This window comes from Phocoena phocoena, chromosome 8 (genome assembly GCF_963924675.1).
Source record: "Phocoena phocoena chromosome 8, mPhoPho1.1, whole genome shotgun sequence".
In the NCBI taxonomy this organism is placed as follows: Eukaryota; Metazoa; Chordata; class Mammalia; order Artiodactyla; family Phocoenidae; genus Phocoena; species Phocoena phocoena.
The window spans coordinates 101,785,063-101,806,883 of record NC_089226.1 but is presented as its reverse complement, the minus strand read 5'-3'; the positions used below and the strand labels follow the sequence as shown (position 1 = coordinate 101,806,883).

The following is a 21,821-nucleotide window of genomic DNA, read 5'->3' as shown; positions in this document are numbered from 1 at the left end:
CGGGCGGGGAGGGCTCAATCCGGGGCTCTAGCCCCCCGCCGCTCCCTTTTATGGAGGCTCATTGTCGGCGCCCGCCCGGCCTGCCCGCCGCGGGCCCGCCCCCGACTCCGAGCGGCCAATCGCGCGTGGCCCCGCCCCGGGCACGCGGCTCCGTTAGAAACCCCGCGACCCGCAGGAGGCGGGCAGGGCAGCTTGCTTCCGGCTGCCCCCGGCGCGGGGGTGCGGGTCTCGGGCCAGCGGGAGAGGACCTTGAGCTCCCCAGAGCCGGAAGCGTCCTGAGCCGGCCGGCCGAACCTGGCGGGTCGCCGTTTATTGAGACGCCAGTTGGGCACGTTGGCTGCACGAAGAGCGCTACCAAGTGCCCCAGGATTTTGAGCGGGGTCTCTCTTACCTTTCCCTGAACAAGCCTTCCTCCGCCAGAGGATGTAGGGGGCGCGAAAAGAACCGGTGGGGGAGCGGAAAGCGCCTTGGCGTGGGAAGAGTAGAGAATGAATTCCTTCCGATTTGCTAGCGCTGTGATCTTGGGTACGTTATCTGTTTTCTTAGACGATTTCATCCTTTATTTCAAAAAACATTGTGGAGCCTTCTGGACAAGGGAATGGAAAGATGAAGAGCCAGGTGGAGTGTTGGCGCACGTAAACCACCCCGAGGGTTGTGATTTACATTTTTAAAAAGTGAGTCCAGAGATTGTGACCCTCCCCACAGGTCACGCAGAAGTCCTTGAGAGCTCCAAGACCAGCGTCCAGTTGCCATGACGCTGCTGCATAATTCTGTTGTGGCTGAGCTTTGACCTCTGTGACATAGAATGGGCATCTCCCTCTGCTGTAGAAGCCCTCATGAAATTTCAGTGGAGAACATGCCTGACACTGAAAATCCGTCTTAAAATGCCGCTGTAGTAGACCAGACACGGTAGTAATCAGAATAATGTAGTAGGTTGGGGTGGGAGGGGAGATGTGAACTAGTTTATGTGGACTACAGTATGGTTTTAAGTGAATGATTTTGTTACTTTCACGTGTATCCAGTACTTTAAAGGTTTTACAAATAAAGGTATTACCAAGCCTGTTTAACCTATTTCTATCTAATGGTTGTTCTCTACCCTTTTGCTACAGATCCCTTCCTTGCGTTTCTGCTTTGCTCTGTATTGCCTTGCAGGGTGCAGTTTCTCAGGCTTCCGGGACAGCTGCCTTTCAGGCTTGGGTTTGGCCAATGGGAGACAGTGGCAGGAGACTGGAAGTTAGGAGGTATGAAAAAGCCAGGTTATTTCTTCTCTTTCTCTCTCTTGCTTGGGCTCTGGCAGGTCTCCAGCAGCAGGCGAGGCTCCCCTGTGGTGCCACCTCCTACTGGATAGGCTGCTGTGGTTCCAACTTCCCATGGTGGTCCTCCCCGCCAGGCTCCACTAATTCCATCTCCTCTGTTTGTCCCTCCAGTTAAGGAGTGTGGGCAGCTTCTGGTTTTTGCTAATCTCTGGGTTGCCTCATTGTCTGCTGTTGGGTTTCTCAGCCCTTCCATCACCCGTGTCACCAATCTCCTGCATTAAGTTCTCTGTTTTTACATTCTTAGAGTGGTTCCTGCTTGTGTGGTTGGACCCTGAGCGATGCAGCCAGTATTATACCAGGCACTTTATAGACATTATTTCTTAGACCTCACAAGTCTTATGTAGTAGACTGTGTTGTTCCCATTTTACAGAGCAGGAAGTTGAGCCTTAAAGGGTTAAATTACTTCCCCAGGGTAATACAGCATGAATCCTATTTCATCAAATCTAGCATGAGCATTTTTCCCTACATGTTAACATCTTTGAAATGGGGGTGCTTTTTCTCTAATGGACATCAACGTGAAGTTTTAAGACTATCAAAAAGGTGTAAGATGGGGACTTCCCTGGCGGGCCAGTGGTTAGGGCTCCGTGCTTCCACTGCAAGGGGCGTGGGTTGGATCCCTGGTCCAGAACTAAGAAAGTGTAAGATGGCCCTTCTGATATTCAGATAGTGATGATACCAGCAGAACATAAACCATGCTGTTAAAGAAGAAGAAGAAGAAAAAACAACAGGCCCCAGAACAGAGTCATTTGCCCCCATGACAGCAAACCAAGACTTAGTTGCATTTTCAACCTCTCCCAGGAATGTGACCTATAAACAGATAATCTGAAATTTCCTGATCAGCACTAGTGAGGTAATCTGCATAAAGACCCCTTTCGTTCCCTTCCCCCAAAAAAGAATATGACCTGGCCTGAAACAGTTCTTTCCTTTTGCTAATAACTTCCCTACCCATCCGTCCATCCTTCTGTAAAACCCTTCCATTTTGTACAGTTCCGCAGAGCACTTTTCTGTTTACTGGATAGGATGCTGAATCATTAAATAAAGCCAATTAAATCTTCAGATTTATTCAGTTGAATTTTGTTATTTATCAGTGCTTAGAGTGAGACATGCTTAGATGCTCAGGTGGGGCCACTTTGTGACCACAAAAATGACTTGGCCTTTCTCTGAGTGACTGGGTCTTTTTTTTTTTTTTTTTTTTGCGGTACGCGGGCCTCTCACTGTTGTGGCCTCTCCCGTTGCGGAGCACAGGCTCCGGATGCGCAGGCTCAGCGGCCATGGCTCACAGGCCCAGCCGCTCTGCAGCATGTGGGATCTTCCCGGACCGGGGCACAAACCCATGTCCCCTGCATCGGCAGGCGGACTCTCAACCACTGCGCCACCAGGGAAGCCCTGGGTCTTTTTTTGCGGTACGCGGGCCTCTCACTGCTGTGGCCTCTCCCGTTGCGGAGCACCGGCTCCGGACGCGCAGGCTCAGCGGCCACGGCTCGTGGGCCCTGCCACTCCGCGACATGTGGGATCCTCCTGGACTGGGGCACGAACCTGTGTCGCCTGCATCGGCAGGCGGACTCTCAACCACTGCGCCACCAGGGAAGCCCGGTCCTTTTTTTTTTATTTTTTGGCCACACCACGCGGCTTGTGGGATGTTCCCTGACCAGGGATTGAACTTGGGCCCCCCCGGAATCCTAACCACTAGGCCACCAGGGAATTCCCGATTGGTGCTTCTTTACCAAAGATACAACTCTAACCCTCTGAATCCTCCTGCCTCCTAGGTAAGCATTATAAAGATACCCAGTCTGAATTGCCTCTTCTTGACAGCATTTAATCCACAACTGGTCCCTACTTTCCTAATCCCTCCGCAGAACCATGGAACAAAAACCCAGATTTAAGGAGATATACACAAGGGTGTCCCCAGGATGCACTCTCCTTACTGCTTCAAGTTAAACCTGACATTTTTTGACTATGGGTGTGTTTCTGGTGGTCTTTGGTCAAGGGCTTTGACAACCTTAACCAATTTATTTTGCTTACATTTTCTATTTTTAGATATATGAAGAATGATATATGATAAAAATCTACCTCAAGATATCAGTAAGTCTCAAGACCTCTTTTAATAACTATAAAATACAATTCCAAGAGATAAGAAACCATTGTGTCAGAACTTGGCAGCATTTTTTGTTAGGGTTGCCTAAAATAATGGTTCATGTTGCATCTTTCCCTAGACTGAATGAAATCCAATCATTTGCAAAAGCAAGACTCAACTCTGGTTCTGCCAGTTCCCTGGCCTTGCTCTTTCCACTACAGCACCACCACGCTGCCTCACAGTGAACTTTAAATAGTTGTTAAATGATAAAAAAGTAGATATTATTAGCTTTTTTTTTTTTTTTTTTTTTTTAAATTTATTTATTTGTTTTTGGCTGCATTGGGTCTCCGTTGCTGCACGCGGGCTTTCTCTAGTTGCGGAAAGCAGGGCTTACTCTCTGTTGCGGTGCGTGGGCTTCTCATTGTGGTGGCTTCTCTTGTTGCAGAGCTCGGGCTCTAGAGCACAGGCTTCAGTAGTTGTGGCACACAGGCCTAGCTGCTCCGCGGCATGTGGGATCTTCCTGGACCAGGGCTCGAACCCGTGTCCCCCGCATTGGCAGGTGGATTCTCAACCACTGTGCCGCCAGGGAAGTCCCGATATTATTAGCTTTTATACACACACACACACACACACACACACACACACACACAGAGAATCCGAGAGGAGTCATTTGAGATAAAACAACTTGCAAGTCACAGAGCGATTCTGACTGCAAAGCTTCAGCTCTTTTCCATCATGCCTGCTGCTGAGGGAGCCCTCTCTGCACCAAGCCTCCGAGGGGAAACTCTGGACCATCTTAGATGGAGTTGTTACCAGTTCCCATCCCAGCTACGTAGTCCGTGCTGAGTCTTTTTTTTTTTTTGCGGTACGCGGGCCTCTCACTGTTGTGGCCTCTCCCGTTGCTCCGGATGTGCAGGCTCAGCGGCCATGGCTCACGGGCCCAGCCGCTCCGCGGCATGCGGGATCCTCCCGGACCGGGCACGAACCCGCGCCCCCTGCATCGGCAGGCGGACTCGCAACCACTGCGCCACCAGGGAAGCCTCCATGCTGAGTCCTTTTTGAAGGAATTGGAATTTTAATTGCTGAGCTAGCCCCCATGTGGAGGAGAGAGGGTAGAGATTTACTAGACAGGTATGTCTGCAACTTGTGAGTTTGGCCTTGGATTATGAGATTCCTAAAACAGGGGAAGGACAGACTGGAGATAGGAGAGTTGAAAACAGTGGCCTCTGTTCCAGTAATTAGCTGCTCCAGCCCATTCCCCACATCATCCCCTGGGTTGGAGGCCCAAGCTGGGATGAAGCATTGCCTTTTTTTTTTATTTAACATTAAAAAAAAAAATTGTAGTTAATTTACAATGTTGTTGGCTTCAGGTGTACAGCAAAGTGATTCAAACTGTTTCAAATTTTATCAGTATATATATTTTAAAATGGGTATCGTTGTTGTGACTTTTATATATTTATTTATTTTAAAAAATAAATTTATTTTATTTTATTTTTGGCTGTGTTGGGTCTTCGTCGCTGCGCATGGGCTTTCTCTAGTTGCGGTGACTGCGGGCTACTCTTCGTTGCCGTGCACGAGCTTCTCTTTGCGGTGGCTTCTCTTGCTACTGAGCACAGGCTGTAGGTGTGCAGGCTTCAGTAGTTGTGGCGCACGGGCTTAGTTGCACCACGGCATGTGGGATCTTCCCAGACCAGGGCTCGAACCCGTGTCCCCTGCGTTGGCATGTGTCACCAGGGAAGCCGCTATATATATACATTTATATACTTTTCCATGATAGGTTGTTACCAGACGTGGAATGGAAGCATTTCCTTTTGATACAGCTCTTACTGTTGGCATTGGGGGCCTTGGTGATGAGACGGGGCGGGTGGGGTGGGCTGCTGTGGGAAATGAAGCTAGATGATGAGAGGGCTGTTTGAAGGCTAAGAGGAGGGGTGTGGCTTCACTCCTAACTTCCTCGGCATTCTGTAGCCGCCTACAAAAGCCATAATAAATATATGTCCATGTTCTTTAGCTCAATAATCCTATTACCATAGGTTACCTTGAAGTCATCTGAAAGCAGAAAAATGATAACCTAACAAAGATGTCATAGCGGTCACTGCTTGAACTATTCATTCCCTAGAACTTAGACTGTCATTCCTTGCTGAAATCTTACTCAGTTCTTGCATGTAGCCCGGGGTCCCCTTCTCTTGGTTCCTGAGTCAGTTTCAACACCTCTACTGTGTAACTCGTGCTATAATCACTTGTCAGCATCTCCCAGTCCCTCAGTTTGTGGGTTCCCAGAGGGCAGGTTTATTTCTCATGCACCTTTCTAGTTCCAGCACTGTTCCAGGAGCTATGGTGTTAGCACCAGCTGGGTGTCTACACCGCAAAGATCTTGTTCAAACAAAATGGATTTATTGGCTCATGAATTCAGGGAAGGGCTGAGTGCCTGATCACGGGGAGGGCAGGGAGACAGGCAGGATGCAAACGCCACCAGTACTATCTTTCCATCTTAGTCTCTGCCTCTTTCTGTGCATCAACCTTATTCTCTCCTTGTTAGATGGTTGGGTTTTTTTTCCCATTTAGCAGGAGATTTCCCACCATTTCCCATCCACCAGCTTCTAGCTCAGTACATTTCAAACCTTGTTTCTCGTCCACTGCCCACATGGGCCTTGGGTGCCAGGCACTGTAGACCACACTCCTGTCACCAGATGACTTCTGGCCTCGCACTTTGGTGTCACAAAGTGACCTGAGTCAGCTTAGTGGGCAGTAGGAGAGTTTCTGGAAGCCATCCCTACTCAGGACAGCTGTCAGTAACTGTATAGGGAAGTGGCTACGAACGATACACATCTATACCAGTAAGCCCCTGCTACCGAACTGCTACACCGCTACTGAACTCAATAGTTGGGAACTGCCAATGGCCATCCCTCCTCCACTTGACATGAGGGGAAGAATGGTGGAAAAGAAGGGAGAAAAAACTCAGCCAATCGAATGCAACAGGAATTTTTGGAATGAATTAATATAATAGTAAAATACTAGAAATAGCCACAACGCCCAATAATAGGAATTGGCTAATTAAATGGTGGTGTGATAGCACCACAAAGAACAAATTTCCAGATTGTAACAACATGGAAGATCATTTATGGAACGATGTTAAGTGTGCAAACCCACAAACATACACAGATCTTCCTCGATTTACATCCCCATAAACCCTTCTTAAGTTTGAAACGGTGCAACTCAGATTCGGACTTGAAGCCACGGTCTTTTAATTGAGATCACACAGCTGGCTTCAGGACTTAATGAAGCTCAGGTTTTTTATGTCTCATCACAGAAAGAATTCAGTGAGAGACAAAGCGGTTATTAAGAAGTGGACTGATTTAGAGAGATGCACATTCCATAGACGAACGCGGTCTGTCTCAAGAGGTGAGAAGGGCCTTGGGAGAAACACATTTCACAGAATGTGGGCCATCTCAGAAGGCAAGAGGCCCCAAAATATTTATGCTGTGGTTAGTTTTTATGGGCTGGGTAATTTCATAGGCTAATGAGTGGGAGGATTATTCCAACTATTTTGGGGAAGGGGCAGAGATTTCCAGGGATTGGGACATCGCCCACTTTTTGACCTTTTATGGTTAGCCTTAGAACTGCCATGGCACTGGTGGGTGTGTCATTTAGCATATGCTAATGTATTACAATGAGCACATAATGAGGCTCAAGGTCTACTGGAAGTCGAATCTTGGACCTAGTTTGTTCTAACCAGTGTTTGTTATGTCCTGTGGCTATGTCATTCTTTTAAAGATCACGCCATGCCCCCTTCCTTCCTGTTTCAAGTTGAAAGTATTGTAAGTAGAAAATGCATTTAATACACCTAACCTACTGATCATCGTATCCTAGCATAGCCTTTCTTAAACATTAGCCTACAGTTGGGCAAAATCATTTAACACAAAGCCTATTTAATAATAAAATGTTGGGCTTCCCTGGTGACTCAGTGGTTGGGAGTCCACCTGCTGATGCAGGGGACGTGGGTTCATGACCCGGTCCGGGGGGATCCCGCGTGCCGTGGAGCGGGCAGCGGTGGGCGGCCCACATACTGGAAAAAATAACTAAATAAAATAAAATGTTGAATATCTCATGTTTTATTGAATACTGTACTGAAAGTGAAAAGCAGAATGGTTGTCTGAGTACAGAATGGTTGTTTACCCTTGTGATTATGTGGCTGACTGGGAGCTGTGACTACCGCTGCCCGGCATCACGAGAGAGGCTGCGTATTGCTAGCCTGGGAAAGGATCAAAATTCAAAATATGGTTTCTACTGAATGTATATCATTTTCCGCCCATCATAAAGTCGAAAATCATAAATGAAACCATCGTGAGCCAGGGACCACCTGTACACTATGATTACGTTGAAGCAAAAAACTGAATGACTTTGCTACAGATTGGAAGTAAATATGAGAAATGGAAATGTCTGTTATGATGGCAGAATTATTGGCGAAAAAATATAAACATTGAAAATAGCGATGATAGGAACTTCCCTGGTGGCGCAGTGGTTAAGAATCCACCTGCCAATGCAGGAGACACGGGTTTGAGCCCTGGTCCGGGAAGATCCCACATGCCACGGAGCAACTGAGCCCGTGCGCCACAACTACTGAGCCCGTGTGCCTAGAGCCCATGCTCTGCAACAAGAGAAGCCACCGTAGTGAGAAGCCTGCGTGCTGCAACGAAGAGTAGCCCCCGCTCGCCGCAACTAGAGAAAGCCCCCGCGCAGCAACGAACACCCAATGCAGCCATAAATAAATAATAAATAAGTTTATTTTAAAAAATTGCGATGACATTTTTATATAGAAAGGTATTCATGAAATTTTAACTGACAATAGAGATTACAAAACAGTATGTATATCGTAATGCTAATTATGTTAAAAATAACATCAGTGTGATTATATATATATATATATGGAAGAAATTATATAACAATAAACACTAAGCTGTTATTGTTGGTTAACCCTGAATGGTGGGATTATAGCTTTTACATTTTAAAGTTTTCTGTATTGTCTGATTCTTTTTACTTTTACAATCAGAATTTAATATACAGTCATTTCTATTAAAGAAAAAAGGCTCCCAATGCAGCAGACATTAGACAAATGTCTCACAGTGCAGGAATGGCAAGTATTTGGCCCATTGGCTGTGGTAGATTGGCTTATTTCCAACTATTCCACTCCCCCCATAATAAGATTACAGGCCCAGCCCCGCTGCCTTGAGACTTTTTAGTGCCTCTCATTAGGCGATGAATATTTATCCATCCCACTGACTTTGGGCTTGGCAGACTTGCCTTGTCCAATGGAGTGTAAGCGGGCATGAGGTAAGCTATATCCTAGCTGAGGCCTCATGCATGTTTGTGTGACCTGCCTTGGCCTTTCCTGCTTGTGCCACCCACCATGAGAAGAGCATGCCCCAGGGAAACGCTGTTTCTTCAGCCTGGGTCCTAGAATGGGAGACACCCAAGTCCAGCTGGCCCGGTAGAGGCACAGTTGACCCACAGACCTGTGAGCAAGAAATAAATGTTTGCTTTTCTTTTTTTTTTTGGCTGCACCACGCGGCATGCGGGATCACAGTTCTCCAACCAGGGATCAAACCTGAGCCCTCTGCAGTGGAAGCGAGGAGTCTTAACCACTGGACTGCCAGGGAAGTCCCCAGTGTTTGATTTTCTAAACAACTGCATTTTGGGGTTGTTTGTTACACAGCCTTGCCACAGCAAGAAGCTGAATAACACTCCAGATCCTGCATTTTCTCCCCAATCCCCTTGTTCTTTTTTGAAAAAAATTTTACATGGCTGAGGGTGGCATTAGGGGGACAAACCCCCTTGGTTTGCCTGAATGATTGAGGGGTTTCCTAGGACATGGGACTTGCAGGTTTTTAAAAATAGCTTTACTGAGGGCTTCCCTGGTGGCGCAGTGGTTGAGTCCGCCTGCCGATGCAGGGGACACGGGTTCGTGCCCCAGTCTGGGAGGATCCCGCATGCCGCGGAGTGGCTGGGCCCGTGAGCCATGGCCGCAGCGGTGAAAGGCACGCGTACCGCAAAAAAAAAAAAAAAAGCTTTATTGAGATATAATTTACATTCCATACAATTCACTCATTTACAGTGTACAATTCAATGTTTTTTTAGTATAGTCACAGAGTTGTACATCCGTCACAACAATCTAATCTTAGAACATTTTTGTCCCTCCTAAAAGAGGCTCCAGACTCATCATCGGTCACTAGCCATTGTCCCCACCCCCCCATCCCACAGCAGCCACTAATCCACATCCTGTCTATACCTTTGCATATTTTGGACATTTCATATGAATGGAATCATACAGTATGGCCTTTTGTGGCTGATTTCTTTTAATTAGCATGTTTCCTAGGTTCATCCTTGTTGTAACAGGTATCAGTGCTCCATTTCTTTCATTGCTGGACAATATTCAGTTGTATATATAGACCACATTTTACTCATCCCTTCATCAGTAGTGGACATTTGGGTTGTTTCCACTTTTGCGCTACTGTGAATAGTGCCGCTATGAACATTTATGTACAAGTCTTTGTTTGCACATCTGTTTTCAGTTCTTTTGGGTGTATGCCTAGGAGTGGAATTGCTGAGTGATACGGTAATTCTATGTTTAACTTACTGAGGAGCTGCCAAACTGTTTCCCACAGCTGCTGCACGGTACATTCCTACCAGCAGTGTAAGAGGAATCCAATTTCTTCACATCCTTGCCAACACTTGTTATTGTCCATCTTTTATATTACAGCCATCCTAGTGGGTACACAGTGGTATATCATAGTGGTTTTGATTTGCATTCCCTAATGACTAATGATGTTGAACATCTTTTCATGTGCTCTTTCCCCATTTGTGTATCTTCTTTGGAAAAATGTCTATTGAAATTCTTTGCTTGCTTTAAAATTAGGTTATTACTCTTTGTATGGTTGAGTTGAAAGTGTTCATTATACAGTCTGGAACCTAGACCCTTCTCTGATATATGATTTGTAAATATTTTCTATTCTGTGGAGTGTCTTTTTACTCTCTTAATTTGCAGCACAAAAGTTTTAAATTTTGATGTAGTCCAATTTATTTTTCTTTGGTCACTTTTGCTTTTGGTGGTGTGTCTACCAGCCTCTTTGTTCATGGCCGACATCCCGAAGCAGTTATGACATTTTTTTCTCACTGAAACTGGATGCCACCTACCTTGAAACTTTCCTCGACACTGTGCTATAGGCACTGTAGTGGTTAAAAGCCCAAGCTCTGGAGACAAACTGTGTGGGTTCAAATCCCCAGTAGCGCTACCACTTAATGGTGGTGTCTTCTTCACCTGAGGGTCGCTTGCCAGGTGAGCAAAATGCTGGGTGCAGGCGAGAGAAATCAAGGATGGGTATAGACCAGTAGGATAATTAATATAGCTTATCTTGTGTATGCTCTGGTAATGGATTGGACTTAATGGAGGGCCTGAACAGATCTGAGAGTTCAGGATGTGGACCACACAGGAAACTCTGGTGCATTACTTCACATCTTCTCAGGCACACACCTCTTTACCAGCCACTGTTGCCAAGTTCGCACAGGTACAGCCCGACTGCATTTTGCCCATACTTTGCACCTCTCACTTCTTGCTCTGGGGCTTCTCTGACCCCTCAGTGTGGGATGCTTGGAGACCCACTCAGCACTAATATATGCGCACCCTAGAAGAGGGTGGAATGAATGCCCCTGGGGCCATCATTGACCGAAAGGGATGGGAGCTAATGAATAAGTGCTTACACATTTGTCCTTCACTTTGTTTCCCCAAAGATACCGAAAGAAGGCGTGAAGGATGCTGAACAGGTATAAACAACAGCTACCCACTTTTTCTACTAAAAAAGAATCTATAGCAGGATCCCAGGAATCGATACGTGTAACAAGCCCTATAGGTGACTCCTATGCACACTAAACAAGTTTGCAAAACTGAATTAGGGCGTTTTCTGAAGGAATTTACGTCATAAGAGGAGCAGAGATTACAGCCCTGGCACACTTGAACATTCCCTTGCATCACACAGAAAAGCACCATATGACTGTCTGTCTCCATCTCCATCTTCATGGATGCTTTTCCTCTTCTGACTTGGCATTCCCGTCCTCAGATGCACCAAGCACGTGTACATGGACTTCCTTCTTAGTCTCTGTGTAAGACGACTTCTGTCTTCCTAAGGAAGGCTCCAGCCCTCTTCCACAGGAGGAGGTTTTCCTTCTGGGTTCCTTCCTGCATCCTGTTGTCTAAAGAGAGCAGGGTCCTGGGCTTCAGCCGGAAGGGCACTGATGTTCGCTTCCTGCCAGCCCAGCAACTATGGGTGATGGACGGCCTCTAGGACCCAGAGCGAGGGTGCCTATAGTGGAGCCACCAATTTTATTAGCTCGGCTGGAAGAGTGAAAGCTCCAGGGCCTGCTGGTTCCCTTATTAGATTTCATTCCTAGGTAAGCATATCTTTCAAAGACCCCCCAAAATTTTCTGGAAGCAGTAAGGATAAATGTCTAAAACAATGTTTTCCCCATTTGCATGGCTCTCTGTCTTTTCAGAAAGTATTCCTTCCTGCACTGCTTGGGTCTTGGGGGCATCATTAATCCATACCCACTTTTATTTATTTGTTTGTTTATGGCCACGCTGCACAGTCTGTGGGATCTTAGTTCCCCGACCAGGGATCGAACCCACACCCCCTGCAGTGGAAATGCGGAGTCCCAACCACTGGACTGCCAGGGAAGTCCCAATCCATACCCACTTTCAATGGCTGCTTGACTTATGACCCAGGGAGTAGTTTTCATTAAGTTCTTTTGATTTAGAGTCTCCCTCTGATAAAGTTGATAGTGGTGGCGTTGGGGGATTTGGTAATTCTTCCTGATTTAAACAGTACAACATGTGGCCGATCTGACTTTGGCTTTTTCTAGGGCAGAGTGAAGGACTCCCCATTTCCACAATGGGGACCATGTCTCATACATCTGGTCATGTCTTTCCCTTACTTAAAATTCATCCATGGTTCCCCGTTACTCAAGGATAAAGTCCAAAATTATTAGCCTCACTTTCAAGCCTTTTATGATCTCGTCCCTGCTGGTCTCCTGTATTATTAAGGACTCTTCAACTGCACATGATAAAAAACCAAGTGCAAACTGGGTCAAGTGAAAAAGAGCAAGTATTTGCCCATATATACGAAAAGTCCTGAGCTACACTGGCTTCAGGCACAGCTGGATTCAGAAGCACACCTATTTTGGGGAATGTCATTTCTCTCCATCTCCAGGCTCTGTCTTCTGTATTGGCTTCATTTTCAGGGAGAATCCACTATGTGGTGGCAGAGATGAACACATAGTGACTTCAGGTTTATAATCTGGTAGTTTATCAAGCTCAGCAGGGAGTGAATGCAACTTGTCCAGTAAATTCTAGGAAAGTTCAGAGGATGCCTATTATTAGTGAGGCTAGGTCGTACACCCGTCCTTGGACCACCCTTTTGGCTTACTGTCCATTTCTGGTGCTTTGCGGGTGGGATCACCCCAAATGAACGACGTTTTTGAGAGTGATGTATGGGTATTTCCAAAGGATATTTGAGATGATATTATTTTAAGAGGAGGATGTGGCATACACCATCGCCTAACAAATAGCTGTGTTCCTCTTTTTTAAAAATTAATTAATTTTTTTGGCTGCATTGGGTCTTCATTGTTGGGTCTTCGTTGCTGTGCGTGGGCTTTCTCTAGTTGTGGAGAGCGGGGGCTACTCTTCGTTGCGGTGCACAGGCTTCTCATTGTGGTGGCTTCTCTTGTTTCAGACCTCGGGCTCTAGGCGTGTGGGCTTCAGTAGTTGTGGCGCACGGGCTTAGTTGCTTCAGGGCATGTGGGATCTTCCCGACGCAGGGCTCGAACCTGCGTCCTCTGCAGTTGCAGGCGGATTCTCAACCACTGCGGCACCAGGCAAGTCCCAGCTGTGTTCCTCTTCTTCCTTGCTAACAGAGTCCAAATTTCTTTAGATGGTAAGAGAAGGGGAGCCCCTCACTCAGCCTCGGGATGAATCATAATTGGTTTAACCCAAGGCCTGGAATCCCATTCCTATTATAGTGATTGGTTTGTGGGTCTGCATGTGACCTGGCTCTAGCCAATGAGAATCTAAGGGGCAGGCTGCTGGAGGGCTCCTGGGAAATATTTTCCTCCCTGAGAAAATAAGTGAGGACATCAAGGAGAAGCCTCTGCCTACATTCTTTGGATATTATCATGGGAAGATGAGAAGCTTAAAGCTGTGGCAGCCATCTTGAAACCATGAAGAGAAAGTGAGATTCACAGAGAAGCCAATGCATCAATCTGCCTTAGTTGAGAAGCTGAATTATCTAAATTTAGTACCTTCTCTTGACTTAAAAAAAAAATTGTGCTAAAATACACAAAACATCAAATTCACCATTTTAACCAATTTATTTTATTTATTTGTTTTTGTTTGTTTGTTTTTACTGTATGATATCACCCATATGTGGAATCTAAAACAAACAAACTGGTGAACACAACAAAAAAGAAACAGACTCACAGATATAGAGAACAAACCCATGGCTACCAGTGGGGAGAGGGAAGTGGGGAAGGGCAACACAGAGGCAGGTGATCAAGAGGTACAAACCATTATGTATAAAATAAGCTACAAGGTTTGTTTTCTATGTTTGTGAGTCTGTTTCTGTTTTGTAAATAAGTTCATTGGTATCATTTCTTTAGATTCCACATATAAGTGATATATGATATTTGTCTTTGTCAGACTTACTTCACTTAGCATGATAATCTTCAGGTCCATCCATGTGGCTGCAAATGACACTATTTCATTCTTTTTTATGGCTGAGTAATATTCCATTATCTATATATCTATATATATATATATATATATATACCTATCTCACATTTTCTTTATCCATTCATCTGTCGGTGGACACTTAGGCTGCTTTCATGTCTTGGTTACTAAAGCAGAAAGGGGACGGGAGGGTAAATTAGGAGTTTGGGATTAGCAGATACACACTACGATATATAAAATAGATTAGAAAACAAGGTTCCACTGTATAGCACAGGGAACTATATTCAATATCTTGTAATAAACTATAATGGAAAAGAATCTGAAAAAGAATATGTATATATGTGTGTGTGTGTATATAATATACGTATACAGCTGAATCACTTTGCTGTACACCAGAAACTAAGACAACATTGTAAATCAACTGTACTTCAATTTAAAAAAATAGATGAAGGGAATTCCCTGGCAGTCCAGTAGTTAGGATGTAGCTCTTTCACTACCGAGGGCTCGGGTTCAATTCCTGGACGGGGACCTAAGACCCCCCACAACTCACGTGGTGCGGCCAAAAGAAGAAAAAAGAGAAAAAGAAAGCCACAGGATATACTGTACAAGACAGGGAACACGGCCAATATTCTACAATAACTATAAATGGTGCACAACCTCTAAAAATTGTGAACCACCATACTGTACACCTGCAACCCACGCCACGTGGTACATCAACTACATCTCCATTAAAAAAACAACAAAAACGGCATGCATCTTCCACGCTTCCAGTGTACTAGACATTTCTTGCTCCTCTTGTGCTATCAGAATGACTCCCTCTATAATAGATCAATATGTTCTGAGATGTCCAAGTGGCCCAAGTCAAGCATTGAGCCCTGGTCATTCCGGCTCTCAGGGCCAGTGTGTTCTGTGGACAGCTGCCTACAGCTCTAACTCTTGAACTCCACCTGTGCGTACACCTTGGTGATGTCGTGGTACCTGCCTTCCGGGGGCTGGTAGTTGGAGATCGGCGGCGTGTACTCTAGCCCCTGTCTCTCAAAGGGGAATAGACTGGGGTCCCGCTCGGTGGCTGCCTCGTGGCATTCCGGGGATGTGAGCCGCAGCTCCTGCAGATTCCCTGCCGGGCCTCAAGCATGGACCTGACGGCGTCCTTCTCCAACTCCATGTTGTAGAGCGACCACTTCTTCAGAAGCAGAGCTCTCTACTCGCTCTCCTCCAAGGGGAGCTGCTCTCCTCCAAGGGGAGCTGCTCTCCTCCAAGGGGAGCTGCACCGCAGGCCGGTGTCTCACTTTCCCTGGGAACTTCACAGGCGTGATAAAATCCTTAAGGGGAATTAGCTCGCGGCTGTCATGGCATCCTTTTCTTCAAGCAGTCCTTGGCAGCTTGGCCTTTTGTTTGGATTTTTCTTCTCCTTCTTTTGCTCCTCCTCCTCCTTCCTCCTCTTCCTCTTTCTCCTGCTTCTCCTCCTCTTCCTCAGGGGCTCTGCTCTCTTGGGAACAAGCCCCCAGAAGCACAACCATGAAGCTCTCATGGTGTCTCTCATCTGTGTCTGCCAAGCTCCCAGAAGCTGGTTCAGGGGCACAGGGGCACTCCAGCAGGGACCTTCTAACCACTTTAAAGTGTATAACTCGGTGGTATTTGGTATGTTCACCATGTATGAAACCATTACCACTATCTAGTTGCAGAATATTTTCATCACTCCAAAAGGAAATCCCAATTCTCCTTGCCCCAGCCTCTGGCCATCCCTGCTCTATTTTCTGCATTTGCCTATTCTGAATATTTCAAATAAATAGAATCATTAGACAGTATGTGGCCTTTCGTATCTGGCTTCTTAGCATAATGTTTTCAAGGTTCATCTATGTTGCAACTTGTATCAGTACTTCATTTCTTTTTGAGGCTGAATAATATTCCACTGTATGGATATACCACATTTTATTTACCCATTCATCAGCGATGGACATTTGGGTTGTTTCCACCTTTTGGCTATTGTGGATAATACTGCTATGAACATTCATGTACGAGTTTTCGTTTGAACACCTGTTTTCACTTTTGAGTATATGCCTAGGAGTGGAACAATATGGTACTTCTGTGTTTAACTTACTGAGGAATTGCCAAAGTGTTTTCCACAGTGGCTGCACCATTTTATATCCCCACCAGCAATGCAGAACGGTTTTAATTTCTTTGCATCCCAGCCAACACTTGGCTGTTTTCTGTATTTATGATTATAGTCATTCTAGTGGATGTGAAGTGGTATCTTATTGTGGTTTTGATTTGCATTTACCTACTTACCAATGACAATGAACATTTTTTTCATGTGTTTTTTGGCCATTTGTATATCTTTTTTGGAGAAATGTCTATTCAAGTCCTTTGCCCATTTTTTTTTTTTTTTTTTTTTTTTTTTTTTTGCGGTATGCGGGCCTCTCACTGCTGTGGCCTCTCCCGTTGTGGAGCACAGGCTCCGGACGCGCAGGCTCAGCAGCCATGGCTCACGGGCCCAGCCACTCCGCGGCATGTGGGAGCTTCCCGGACCGGGGCACGAACCCGTGTCCCCTGCATCGGCAGGCGGACTCTCAACCACCACGCCACCAGGGAAGCCCCCTTTGCCCATTTTTGAATTGGGTTGTTTAGTTTTTGTTGTTGTTGAGATTTAGGAGTTCTCTATATAGTCTGAATATTAATCCCTTATCAGATATATGATGTGCAAATGTTTTCTCCCATTCTGTGGGTTGCCTTTTTACTCTGTTGATATTGGCTTTTGGTGCACAAAATGTTTAATTTTTGTAAAGTCCAATTTGTCTTTTTTTTTCTTTTGTTGCCTGCGACTTTGGATATATCCAAGAAATCACTGCCAAATGCCATGTCATGAAAATTTTGCCCTATATTTCCTCTAAGAGTTTTATAGTTTTAGGTCTTACACTTATCTTTGATTCGTTTTGTGTTAATTTTTAAAAATTGAAATGTTGTTAATGTACAGTATTATGTTATCATTATGTAATGCCCCTCCTTTATCCCTGCTTTGTCTAAAATTAATATAGCTACTACTACTTTCTTTTAATTAGTGTTAACATGGAATATCTTTCTCAATCCGCTTACTTTTTTTTTTTTTTTTTTGTGGTACGTGGGCCTCTCACTGCTGTGGCCTCTCCTATTGCAGAGCACAGGCTCTGGACGCGCAGGGTCAGTGGCCATGGCTCACGGGCCTAGCCGCTCCGCGGCATGTGGGATCTTCCCGGACCGGGGCACGAACCCGTGTCCCCTGCATCGGCAGGCGGACTCCCAACCACTGCGCCACCAGGGAAGCCCTGCCCATCTGTTCTTGCATGCTGTCTACTATCCTTTAGAGCCCTTTTGGACATCATATTAGCATATTAATCATAGTTGTTTCAAATTCCTGGTCTGATCTTTCCAACATCCCTGCCAAGTGGTTCTGATGCTTGCTCTGTCTCTTCAAACTGTAGTGGGGTTTTTTTGTTTGTTTTGGTTTTGTTTTTTCCTTTTAGCATGTCTTGTCATTTTTTCTTGATAGCCAGGCATAATGTACTAGGTACAAGGAACTGCTGTAAATCAGCCTTTAGTAATGTGGTGATAAAGTGTGTGTGGGGGGAAGCATTCTACAGTCCCATGATTAGGTCTCACTCTTTTAGTGAGCCTGTGCCTCTGGACTGTGAACTTCACATGTGTTTCTTCATTGTTTTACCCCTCTAGGGTGGGACAGGATGGCTAGAATTGTCTGGAGTTGGGTACTTCCCTTCCTCAAGGTCAATTAGGTTCTGATAAAACCCCAGCAGGTTAGGCCCTGGTTCAACATTTTCTCCTGAAGGCAAACCTTGTTAAGAACAGAATATTTGGCATATTTCAGAATGGTTCCTTTTCCCCTCCCCTTGCCAGAGCATGAGGGCTTTTTCTCTGATATTCGCTGTGAGAACCAGGTAGAGCCCTTGCAGGTAAATCTCCCATAAGTGGATCCTCCTATGACAGGGTCCCCCTAGAGATTTTAACTCCGAGTGTCCACTCTAAGCTGCAAGAAATTCATCAACTATAATTCAGGTTTCCCTACCCAGCACTGGTGCCCATGGACGTTTCAGCTTGTGGGTTTCTGCTTGGGTAGATCTGATTCTCCATATTTGCCTGTCTGTCTCTCCAGTTTGAAGCGTGGCAGTTTGCTGCCCTCACTTCCGTGAATCTCACTGTCACAGGTCCCTGGCCCTCTGTGACCTTCTGTCACTTGTGACCTCACTTCTCTCACACGTCAAGAAGAGTTGCTGAGTTTTCAGTTTGTTCACCTTTTTTTTTGCGGCACGCGGGCCTCTCACTGTTGTGGCCTCTCCCGTTGCGGAGCACAGGCTCCGGACACGCAGGCTCAGCGGCCACGGCTCACGGGCCCAGCCGCCCCGTGGCATGTGGGATCTTCCCGGACCGGGGCACGAACCCGTGTCCCCTGCATCGGCAGGCGGACTCCCAACCACTGCGCCACCAGGGAAGCCCTGTTCACCTTTTTATTTGCTGTTAGGACAGACTAGCAACTTGCAAGCTTCTTAGGTGCTGCACCCAAAGGACCATTATCTTTTATCCAGATGACTTTAATCTTTCACCAGAGGATGTTCTACGTTTACTCTTTGGGCTCCTGCGCTGAGAAATTGATCACGTCAAGTTAGGGATTGAGCTGGATTGGGGATAAGTTCCAGTTTTATGAATACTCTATCTACCTTTGTTTCATCCTCATTTCTCAGGCATGAGCCTTCTGGGCTTTTGAGTGAGAGCCTAGACATTCTCTGTCTCAGCCTGTGGGCTGTGGGAGGTTTTATTCTGTCTTTTGGAGGTTTTGAGTTTAACCCTCCCACCTCCCGCCCCACATATCTTCAAAATCTGGCCCCTTTGTTTCAGGCAGGCCCTCTTTCTGTAATTGGACTTTGGCTCCTAAACACCACACGACTGCAGAAGATTTTGCTCCCTCCAGCTTTTAGGGGCTTCCAGGAGCCCCCAGCTCCTCAGGACCACCAAAATCTTTGCTGGTTTCTCTTTCTCCCAGTAATGTTCCTTTGCCTGAGCTAAGCCTTTGTGTCCAGAATTGGCAGATGCCTCCAGAGAAAAATATTTGACCAGTGATCCTCAGCTTATTCAGGAATGAAGGCTCTTCTCTCTTTGGAATTTTAGTTCATCTCATTCAGTCATAGCTCTCTGCTGACTTTAAAAAGACGATTCTTGCAATTTTTTGGTTTTTCTTCTAACTTCTGCAGTGGGAGCATTGGTCTGCTGAAAACCTCTATATCCTGGTTGGAAACAGAAGTCTTTTGATCTTTTCTTAAATTCTGTATAATTTACTTTCATTATTTCTTCAAATATTTACTCCTCTCCAACTTTGTTTCTCTTTCTGAAGTCTTATTATCTGGATATTTTTACTTCTGCTTTAATACTCTGTAACTCGTATTATTTCTTTTATATTTTCTAATTTTTTTTGAATCTTCCTTCAGGGAAAGTTATTCAATTTGGTCTTCCAGTTCACTAATATTTTCTTCAGCTGTATTCATTTATTTATCCCATCTACCTGGACTGATCAGCACTTCTGGTTCTGAAGGGCTACTAAGAATTTATCAGACTGTTATATTCACGTATTCATCAAATATTCATCGAATGCCTACCTTATGCCAGGCTGGGTTCTAGGCGTGGGAAATTCAATCACCAACTATACAAAGGAGGCTTAATAATTTAAACCTCTAGCTCAGATTCACACATGCAACAGCCTACTTGACATCAGAGGCATCTCAAACTCAACAGGTCCAAAACTGAACCAGCGATCTTCCCCTAATCAGTATTCCCTTGGTGGCAAGTGGCAGAACTCCAAGTCAAACTGGTTTAAGCCGTAAAGCAAAATTATTGGCTTAGTTAACTGAAAAGTCCAGGGGTAGGATGACTTCAGGCCTGGCTGATTGATATTAGAGGCTCAATGATATTGACAAGACACGGTATCCGTTTTTCCATCTCTTGCTTCTGCTTTTTTCTCTGCCGACTTACTTTGTGGGATCTTGGTTCCCCCGCCAGGGATTAAACCCAGGCCCTCGGCAGTGAAAGCGTGGAGTCCTAACCACGGGACTGGCAGGGAATTCCCTCTGCTGACTTAACTTCTAGGCTTACCCTCCTCACATTAGGGTGAGATCGTCACCAGCACCAACAGGCTTACATGCTTCCAGCTCAGTGACTCCAGCAGACAGACAGAGATTCTGTTTTACCAATAATTCCATCATCAGCTCCAGGCTTGAGTCTTGCTGACTTTGCTTGGGTTTTGTGCCTTGCTATGAACCAATCATTGTAATTTGGAGGAGGAATCTTTGGATGAGCCAGGTCTAGGTCTTAGGCTGACTCCTGCAGCTGAAGTTATGTTCTGCTAGATTTGCAACCCAGTGAAATAAGAAAGCCTCTTTCCTGAGCGCTCCATCGAATGTTTGAAGGGGGTTCTCATCTGCCTGGCTTAGGACTCATGGCCTTTTCCAAACCAATGTCTGTGTCCTATTGGTAGGCCTGGATCTGGAGTTGCCAGATTTAATGAATAAAAATATGAGACATTCAGTTACACTTGAATTTCAGATAAATAATGAATAAAATGTGAAGATCCATATGTCCCAAGTAGGCATCCTGTACTTTATCTGGCAACATTAGCTGGGTCATACACCAGTCCCACAGTGTGGGGGATGAGATCAGCCACACCCAAACCACTTGGTTTAAGTGTGAGAAGCACAATTGCAAAAGGAAAAATGGAGGTGCTGTTTCCAGAAGGAAGCACGGATGTGGATTGCACAAATGACAGTTGACCTTGATACTCTCTGTGCACAGCCAGTTCATTGCAACCCATTAGCCCTTCCCCATCTCCTTTATCCCTGCTGGGAGATCCCCATTTGGGGATAGCACTCCCTTGGTTTTAGGAGTATAGGCTCTGCCCTCAGCCCCGGGGGATACATTATGATTACTCTAAACTACCAATGATAATCCTTTTCTTTTTTGCCAAATGACTGGTGTTAAAGAGAAAATTATTCATGACAATTGTTGACGATGATCAGGTAGACTATATTCAAGGGGCTACTACAATGAGGGTTTGTATTCAGGGAGGGAGATCTGGATTGACTTCAAACGCAATAAGGAAAAGTGGGGATTTATAGCCAAGGAGCAGGGTGGGGGCCAGTGGATGGAAATTTACTAAATGGAAACCTCAGGGGTGAGGGTGGGATTGTGGCTAAACCGACCTAACAGAGTCTTGCTAAAGCTGAATGATACAGAGCTGAATGTAGAAGCCCAGAAGTCAGGGCATAGATGAGAACAGAGTTCAAAGTAGCCTGACTGGAGTTGGCCAAGGAAGAATCTTTGTCGCTGATACAAATCTTCCGAGCTTCCTCTGTGTCCAGGTATGGTCATGCTGCCAGTCCTGGCCCATGAGAGGCAAGGGGAAATTTGCTGGGGAGTTTCTGGAGAGGATTTTGCTTCCCAGATAAGAAGACAGAGCCCCTGAAGGGAAGAACCTTGTGCCCCTGCTCCCTACTTTTTATTTGGAATGCTGGTGTGAGTACATGATATGTGGAGCTATGTCTGTCATGAGACAACAGACACAGGAGTAAAAAGCCAGCATGGAAAAAATGACGGGGCTGAAGAGTGGAAAGAGTCTGAGAAAACT

General features: G+C 45.6%; 1 pseudogene; it reads right to left on the bottom strand.

The window, feature by feature from the left end:
* Positions 1-14: 14 nt before the first annotated feature.
* Positions 15-15,827, bottom strand: LOC136127042 (large ribosomal subunit protein mL40-like; annotated as a pseudogene).
* Positions 15,828-21,821: the final 5,994 nt, after the last annotated feature.